General features: G+C 36.3%; 1 pseudogene; it reads left to right on the top strand.

Annotated features, from left to right (window-relative positions):
- Window positions 1-2,746: 2,746 nt before the first annotated feature.
- Window positions 2,747-3,492, top strand: LOC149238476 (clp protease adapter protein ClpF, chloroplastic pseudogene; annotated as a pseudogene).
- Window positions 3,493-9,897: the final 6,405 nt, after the last annotated feature.

Genomic DNA, 9,897 nt, shown 5'->3' with positions numbered 1-9,897 from the left:
AAGTTGTACTTAGAGTTTGTGGATGAAGCAAACACTACAAGACCTAAAGGTAACTTGTGATGAACCCATTCCCATTATATGTGACAACACAAGTGCCATCAAGACATCCAAGAATCCTATTCTTCACTCAAAGACCATGTGTATTCCCATAAAGTATCATTTTATTGGAGAACAAGTGGTTGATAAGATTGTGAAGTTAGAGTACATATCCACAAAAGAGGAAGTTGTTGATATCTTCCTTAAATCTCTTTCCCATGAGCCTTTCAAGTATTTAAAGAAAAATTTGGGAGTGATATCTCACTCATCTCTTCATTATCTTTCTTCACAAGCAAAGAGGGCATTTGTCAAAATATGTTACAGATAGTTGTATGTCATGAGGTTAGAGAGAAGAAAAGAGATTAAGCTCAAGGGGGAGCTTTAAGATCAATGGGAGTAGTACAAGTTTCGGTGGAGTAAAATGCACTATGAAATGGAAAGTTTGCATGTTTCATATGGTTTTCTTCTGCTCTTCTTCCATTGCTATCACTTGATTCAAGCAACAACCATTATGTTCAAAACAAACTACAATCAACAACCTATAATATGTAGGGTTATGACTAAAGCCCTTTAGGGGGCGACTAATCAAAGGGGGAATAACTAAAATCCTTTCACATTGATATCAAAGGGGGGGAATGATCAAACATTGACACTTCAAAACCAAGAAGAGGATGAGCAGACAATGGTAGACAATGGTAGCTTCTTAAGATTGACAAGAGGAATGTTGCCAAGTGGTGGTGTTGCCATCAATGACCAACAATATCAATAGGTGTTGCCATCAATGCCAAAGGGGGGAATTGTTGAGTATGTTAGCATTTTGTTGTCATTTATGTCATCTAGTCATTATTTTCAAGTAATGTCAAGTTCAGGGGGAGCTTATTGAGTTTTTATGTATAAGGCTTATGATATTATTGATGTGGGGTGTGTTTGTTGACAGCTTGATGTTTATCATAGTAGCTTATGTTTGAAGCAATTTTATCTTCAAGTAACTTGCTCAAAAGAACAAGAAATTTGCTTAGTTGGATAGCCCTCTCAAAGAAATTTCGAACAATACATGGCACTTAGCCTAACCCCCAAGAGATGAGGAGAAATTAAAGTTTGAATTGTTGAAGCTTAGTTATGGTTCCAAAAGCTCAAGGTTCTGCAAGGGTCACACCTCATTAGATCGACACCAATCAACAAGTAAAAGGTGCAATCTTAAGAGAAATACATCAATGGGCCAATGAGTGGCGACCCAGCAAGCACTAGTCACAACATTCAGTCACTAAGGGGTCAACAACCAATGTATAAGCACTTAGCGAATTCTCGTTGAAGTCTTAAGTCTATTTGCACACACAAGCTTAAGAAATGAAGTGGTAGGAGGCAAGTCCTCACATGTTTCTTAAGGAGCTAGGTGGTAGAGACATGTTGCGGGTCAATGATGTGGCGTGCAGGTGGCCAAATGAATGGCTTAGGCACTGAATGAAAAATTGATGGCCATGATTCATTATCGCTAGAAAAACAAAATACTCAGATTAGATATTGGATTCCAACAAGTGCAAAGGTTAACGCACAATCCAACACATGATATGATTCGACGACAATAGCTGAATTGATCTGATGGCTCTAATAACCATGGAACTTCCTACATGAATGGTCTTTAATGCATGAAACTCACCTAATGCGGTATTCATACATTGACATGACAACATACATGGCACTAGGTGGTGGTGATAAGGCTTGAGCGATGATGTGGTAGCCTCAAGTGATGACACGTGGTAGGTGTATTTGGCCTTTCGGGTGGCCAAGTGGCCCTTTTCTGAGTGACACGTGGTAGTGACATGGCATAAAATGTGGAAAAGAGGTGGCATGTGCTGGTAATGTTGTCATTGAAGTCAAAGGAGTCTTCATTGTGCCAAATTGGTTTCAAGATGGTTTCATTTATGAGAAAGGTGTTGTTTAAGGAGCATGAACTTCGAAGCAACTTTATAAATAGATCAAGTTAGAGGAAGGTCTAGTGTGGCCAAGAGCCTTTATAAAGGCTTCTCTGGAAGTGTTACGAACAAAGTCCATAAAGGTAACAAAATACTCAGAAGATCTTGTATATGTAAATATCCATTACAGGAGAGTAATATTTATATAGAAATGTATAGAAGATATGAGCTATGATGATTTGATTACAACTGAGGGTCCCGTATATATAGCTAGGTAGGTACCCTTTCACAAACAATCATGTCCATAGAGGCATGCCTCTTCAATACTAATTATTATTTAGTTATTCATTATTATTATTATTTATATATTTTGTATTGTTTATATATATATATTTTGTTCATAATAAGAAGTTAGCAAGGTGAGCAAGGGTTCTGAAGAGTAGATGCTATATTAGCAATAGGTGCAGATCTTATGCAGGGGAAGATATAAAGAAAGGATCCATATGTCTGATTTAGATGTCCAGTAGTCAAAATTGAATTTCAATTTGTAAAAGAAAATTAGGTTTCAAGGAGGTGACACAATGCATGTTGCAAGGACAAACATTGTTCTACCCATAATAGATGCAACAAAATACATTAAGCATACTTTATGTGATTTTGAAGAAAGAATTATTAACATATGTGAAATTTGAATTAGCCTTGACAGGAAACATCATGAACTGAAACATGATTTACATTTCTTCCTCACGAGTTCAGTTGATTCACAAAGGTGTGGCTTGAGGGTCATAATTGTCGAGATGTCCAAAGGCAATAACCCCACACCGATTTCTATTTTAGAATGCAACGAGAGTGCTAATGAGGAAATTTTCTATTCTTTTTTCCAGCTATATTTAACTACTCACATTCAATGTGCTTTAAACTCATATGAATGTAAAATAGCTCAACAATTACGAAGCAAGCTTGTAGAGGCTTTTGCATCTTGAGCAAGAGGTTGCTAAACAAAGGGAATCAAAGAAGGGATCAACATCATCCAAGGATGAAGTTCAAGACAAAGAAATAACGATTTGTTTCTATGAACGGATCTATAGAAAGCTATCGAGGATGAGGATTATGTATATTCTGCTGAATTACGCAATAAAATTTCCAAGCTCGAGGCAGAGTCTTTGGTAGTAGTGGTCAAGGCATTGGCTTACTAGAATGTAGAGTGTGTAATAAACCTTTCTATTAGGTTTTGGTGGATGTACATGTAGATCCATCTCCACTAGTGGCTTATGTTGTTGAAGAGAACCTACTAAAACTTGACGAACTAGATTTGGACCAATTTGATCATCCTTACATTCTTCTCTTGTTTTATGGAATGGATGCTACTAGAGACTTCATCCCTATAAAAAAGTTGCATGAGAAGTATAATAGGCCACGACATGAAGTGCTTCAAGAGTATGATATGATGTTGACAGTAACTTTGGCGTATGCTAAAATGAGGTCAATTCCAATTCTGATTGGCCACAAAATTGAAAGACGGGTCGATTTGAAACGAATTTGAAATGAATGGGTAAACCATGGGAAGAATGAGACCAATTGATTCAATTTCTATTGCATGAAGAATACAAATAGACAAAGCTAATATAAAAATATAACTTTAGCATTAGTGTAGATTGATTTTGTGATATAGATTTAGTCTAATTTTGAGTTTCCTGATGAGTAAATTGCATAGAGAAAGTGTTCACTGTGAAATGAAATAGGCCTAAAATAGAGTTGATTAAGAAAGAGGAGAAGAGGAGATAAACAACAATAGAGGTGCATGGAGAGAATACAAATCAATGTCAAAGACAATAAAATATCCATAATTTGAAAACCAGTTAAGGCAATGAAACACAAATTTTAATCTATCATGGGATTGTTGTCCTTCAGGTAGTAGCCTGAAAAAAACAAGGTTGGAGCATGTGAGAAGTGAGAATGGGTGCTTCCAACAAGTTGTAGAGAGGTCGAAGCCTCATATAGGTTGGTGCCTACAAACATTAATGTAAAAAAGGGAGTGGGTGCTTGCATTTACATTAAAACAAAAATTCACGGTTTTCTCCCTTTATGGGTTTCCACTCATATTTGATGTCTACATGTGTTGCTTTTGTGCCTTCTTTTGAATTCATAGTTAATTTCTAAACAATTATATATCTCTACTCATTATTAAAGAATAAGTTAGAAGATTGTTAAAATTGATCATTGTTAAGAGACACAATTATTGATTCACCTCCATCTCAGTAATTGCCTAGTTTCCAACAACATGGCATGACAAGTGGTAGATAGTTTGTGTGGCAGTGATTTGGAATACGATTTGGTAGGGCCTTGAGATTTTCACTAGCAGCCTATTTCTCAAGGCCTCAGAGTGACTTCTTTGTTGTTGATTTAATCAAATTATTGAGTGATGAGTGGCAAGGTAGTGGTCATAACCCCCAATCATAGGTGTTAACAAATGGGTATCTAGGAGCCTCTTGGGCATCAGACATCAAGTTGTGACAGTGTGCAGAGAGAAACAAGTTATTCTGATAGGCAGTGAGCGCTATTTTAGGAGGAGGTTACAACCTCTAGGTCATATGCACTAGGAAGCTAACCAATAGGGGCTACAAGACAAAAATTTGGCGTTCGAGCGCCAATTTTTTTTTAAGAGATTAAAGTCGTTTAGGGCGCCTAATTTTGTCAAAGACCGGGAGGGACAAAATTAAAGGTGCCATATCTATAAAAGGAAAGGTAGACATTGTAAGAAGAGTTGAACTCTCATGCAAAATAGAGGGAGAGGTTGATGTCGACTTATATACGAATTGGTAGCTTGATTTGAAAAAGGAGAAGAAGAGTGAATTAAGATGCAGGAAAAGAAGAGAGGTAGACCTGGAATAAAGAATGACTAAGTGTGTTAACAAAGGATGAGAGAGAGATCAATTGAGATCTAAAGAGGCTGCACATTTTGAAGATTGTTGATATGAAGCGATAATGAATTTAAAGAAATGCAAATCTAAAGCATTAGAAGCTAAATTGCAAAAAAGAAATTGGATAAAAGAACAAATTGTAGAAGGAAAAACAAACATAGTGAAGAACTTTAAGTGCATTAAAAAATTAGAGCAAGAAAGTTGGGTACAAAGAAAAGATAAGTGGATCTGAGAGTTAAAATAATTTGTTTTAGAAATATTTTAATCCAAAGGGCCTTAGATATGAGTGTGAAAATTGATGGAAGAGGGATCTGATAGGTTCGACAAGTAGGTACTTGCAAATTAATGAGGGTTGGTGTTCCTTGCATGTTGATGCCTGCAAACTGTGGGAGTTGGTGCTTCCAATGAGTTAGTGTTTGCAAAGAGAAGTGGGTTGGAGCCTCTTATAGGTTGGTGCCTACATAATTTGATGTAATTTGGAGTTGGAGCTTCCATTTTACATAATAATCAAAAAGAAATTGTGGTTTTCTCCCGTATGGGTTTCCATGTAAACTTCTTGTGTCAAAGATTTATGTCACTAGTGCATTATTGTCCATTATAGTATTGTTGAGGATGTTAATTTTGCCAAATAATTGTTAAAAGTGTTAAAATAATGATTCAAACCCCCCTCTCTTAGTATTTTCCTGGTTCCAACAAGCTCAAGGTCACTAAATAGTGTAATAGTCACTAAATAGTGTAAAACCAAATTTGTTATAATTGTAAATTATACTAATGAGTTGGAGGCGACTATAGCACCACCTGATGTGTGATGTAGTGTTTGGAAGCCCTTGCATGTGTATGAGGAATGCAATTTTCATGAGAAGATAAAATCAATACCGCCTAATCAAGGATAGGAAATATTTCATCATCAATGCATACAAAGGTAGATGCAAGATATCTCTAGGGTTATCCAAGTCAAATAATTGATTAGTTATAGTAGGAAGCTTATATTGGTTTTTTCGCAATAAAATTGGACAAGTGATGAATTGATAAGGTAAAGACATCTATGGAGGGATGTACTAATGAGAAAAAATGTTATTTGGGTGAGTTGTCACAAGTGTAAAAATCGGTGTTTCAAGATCCTAAAGGGTTGCTACCCAAGTGGGAAGTGGAGCGTAAGATATAATTGTTGCTTAATTCCTCCTTGCTAAATATTAGGTTATATAAACAATATATACTAGAGGTAAATGAAGTGACGAAACAGTTGCAACATTTGTTTGAGCAGGGACTAATCCGATCAAGCATCTCACCTTGTGGTTTAGCTATCATTATAGTACCCAAGAAAGATGATACTTGGAAAATGTGTATGGAATACATAGTTCTAGAAAAGATCACCTTATGGAATCAATGGCCTATACTATAGATTGATGATTTGTCATATTACAATTGCATCATGTCAAGTACTCACCAAGTTGGATCTAAACTTAGGATACCACCAAGGACGGGTTAAAGAAGAAGAAACCTAGAAGAACACCTTCAAGATAACGCAAGGTCTATATGAATGACAGGTACTGCCTTTTGGTTAACAAAATGCACCAACAACATTTATGCATTTGATGAATAAAGTATTGTGTCTCTTTCTAGATTCATTTGTGATAGTGTACTTATATGATATATTGGTTTCTAGCTCACCTAGGAAGAGCATACCTCATATCTCATGCAAGTGTTAGAAACATTGAAAAACAACAACCATTGGCTAACCTCAAGAAATGTGAGTTTTCTTACCAATCATTAAATTGTTTAGGGTGTGTGATTGGCGGAGGGGAACACAAGGTAGATCCCATGAAGATGGACACCATCCTTAAGTGGCTAGTTCCTACTAATGTTACTAACATTAGGAGCTTTATTGGGGCAACACAATACTTACATAAGTTTATAGCATTTTTTTCATTGTACCTACACCATTTCATGCCATAGCAACTAGTTCTAAGGGTTTCCAATGGGGAGAGAATCAACATAAAACTTTTATTGATATGAAATGAATGTTTTTCAAGCACCAATACATGCATTTACTAACTTATAGAAGCATTTCGAAGTGGAGATGGATGAAAATGGATATGTTATGGGAGTGGTCTTGATGCCAATAGGTAAGTTATTATGTTATCAATCTAAAATGTTTCATGGTAGAGTCTTGAACTACCCTTCATATGATAAGGAACTCTGCACCCTGGTTCAAGTTGTTAAGTAGGGGAAGCAATATATATATATAGACCTATAGTAAGCTTTGCTAATTGTTGCAATATATGTAGGCCCATACTAAGCTTCAACAAACTAGACACTATAAGTGGTTTGGTTTTTTGTAACAGTTTCATCTAGTCATCAAATAAAAGAAGGGCATCACTAATAAGTTGGCAAGCATGCTTTCAATGCCACCACCTACATCTAGGGTTAAATATTTAGAACTCTTATACACATGGGGCCCTTTACCCATGATGCATACAAAGAGGAATGAATAGAAGATGGCAAATCTAAAGAGGTGTTTCAACAACTGCATGACCAATTTCATGTAGAAGAATGTGATGGAAAGGTTGAATATCATGTCCATAATGGTTTCTCTACAAGCCAGACTGTAGCTTATCTAATAGGCTCACACCTCCAAGTTTGCAAGACATTTTAGTGTTGGTAGAACAATTTCCAACTTACAAAAGTATGTGTTTTGACCTAGAATTCAAGAAGAAGTAGCTTCAGTTTTAGAGGATGCATACTTTGTATTACTAGCAAGCCCAACAATAAAAAGGAAATTTTGTACCATCCATTACTTATACCCACTAGACAATTGGATAACATCTCCATGGATTTTGTGGGTGTTTTTCCAACAAATTGGAAGGGATGTGATTATTTGTTTGTGGTAGTTGACACTTTCCATAAGACATGCATCCTTATGCCTCATAAAAACACCATTAAAGGATAGTAAATGACAAATGTTCTTTGAACAAGTCTATGTGCACTTTGGGATATCAAGGAGTGTCATCTTGAATTGGGACACTAGATTTCTCTTCACCTTTTGGACTACACTTTGGGAGAGGATGAACACCAAGTTGAGGAGATCTACAACTTTCCATCGATACACATATGTATTCAGCAAGACATTGGTCCAAATTTTGAGGGGTTACAATTAGAAGCATCCAAAGACTTGGGATGAAAATTTGGTTTATTTTCAAACTCTTATAATAGAATATCCCACATTTCTACTTGAAAGTCCCCCGTTGAAACTTTCTTTAGGAATTTTCCACCTTCAACCTTAGATGTTGTATATGGACAACAAGGAGTGAAGGAAGACATCAAAACAAATTCATTAAAAGCATATTTCTTCTTTTTCTTGTGACATCAAAACAAATTCATTAAAAGCATATTTCTTCTTTTTCTTGTTTTCAAAAATATTAGGTAGATCCATTTTCAATTACAAGAAATTTTGAAGAAGTCACATGAAAGTACAAGGTCAAATATGATCAACACGTAATTGAGAAAACATTCAAGGCAGGGAAAAGAGTTTGGTTGCATTTGAATAAAGAAAGGCTGCAAAGTCCTTATAAAAAGATTGGATTTTTTCTCTAAAGTATTGGAGAAAATGGTTGATAATGCCTATAGACATGCTCTACACCCTTATATGGACATTTAATCAGTAGTGAATGTGGAAAATATAAAATTATATGAGCCTTTCATGTTGCACCAACAAAGCATGGAGCATGTCCTACCTACTTGTTGTAGCTGCTACAACAACCCTCCAAAATTATTATCCTCATCCAATTTTGGATCCCCTACCAATCTCTGTAAAGGTTATGCTCTTAAATTTTCCTAAATGTTTGGAGTCATCAAAAGATTGCCTAAAAATTCCCAAGTGAAAGCACACTTATTATTCACAGGTCTAGTGCACTTTCTTTCACTAGAGTGGTCACAATGACAAAACTATCACATATCCTTGCTCCCAATCACATGTTGAAGAGTAAGTGCTCACACGTGTGAGTGGGTTATATAAACAATTCTACCCCTAAACTCTAATTCATTATTTCATTTGATTTTTTTGGAGCTTCACGCACTCTTCAAAGACAAGGAAACTCCCTATCCTTCCAAGCTGCGTTTGCGCCGCGTGTTGGAGCTTCATGCACTCTTCAAACATAAGGAAAATTCCTATCCTTCCAAGCTGCAATTGCACCGCATGTTGGATCCGGGTAAGCCTCATCTTCTAGTGCCCTAAGTTTGTGATTGATGCTTTGTCGATTCATTTATCCAAGTTTATCTGCATACGTCCCTTCAAATTCTGCGACTTTTTGTATTCTTTCGAATGATATCTATCTATCTATCTATATATATATATAGATATAGATATATATATGGTTGAATGGAGAGATTTCATTTTAATAGTATTTACACTCCCCATGCTTAATCAAATTTAGGATTGTCTCGTTGCACCAACGTAAAATAATGCCTTAACACTCTTTAGCCACCCTCTGCAAACTCTGCTTGCGCCCGCATCCTTACCTAGCCTCTTGGTGGCACGCCCCCACAATCCAAAGACTTAGTCTTTTACTTTTGTCATTTTAAGTTGTGAATATGCCCATGTGGACCTTCCTCTTGACTTGGTTTACCAACACAAGACAAAGTTGTAATGTTGAAAACCCTAGTCTTGCAAATTCTAAATGTGCCAAGCATTGAGCCTTTACTCTTCATCATCGCGCCAACGCATCATATAGACCTAGTCCTAACTCCTTTGTCTCTCGAAGCCCCACTTATGCCGAAGATATGTGTTCTCTAACCCATTACTAGTGCATTATGCACTTCTAGTCCTTAGTCGACCAGTCATTTCCTCTGTCATATGCACTTTTGCGAAGCCCAACACACTGTGATTTTACAATGAAAGTTACACAAGCATAATAGAGATAGAATAGGCATTTTATTGGACTAATTGTGTATCTTGCCATGAATGATTTTGAGTTTCCAGGAGAAAGAGATCTCCAATGTATCAATGTGTCATATTCAACTAAAAGCAT

This window comes from Pinus tabuliformis, chromosome 8, assembly GCF_031772625.1.
Source record: "Pinus tabuliformis cultivar Carrire ecotype Pingquan chromosome 8, CPIR1, whole genome shotgun sequence".
Classification (NCBI taxonomy): Eukaryota; Viridiplantae; Streptophyta; class Pinopsida; order Pinales; family Pinaceae; genus Pinus; species Pinus tabuliformis.
Note: the sequence above shows the minus strand (reverse complement) of the source record. Positions and strands in the feature narration are given on the sequence as shown.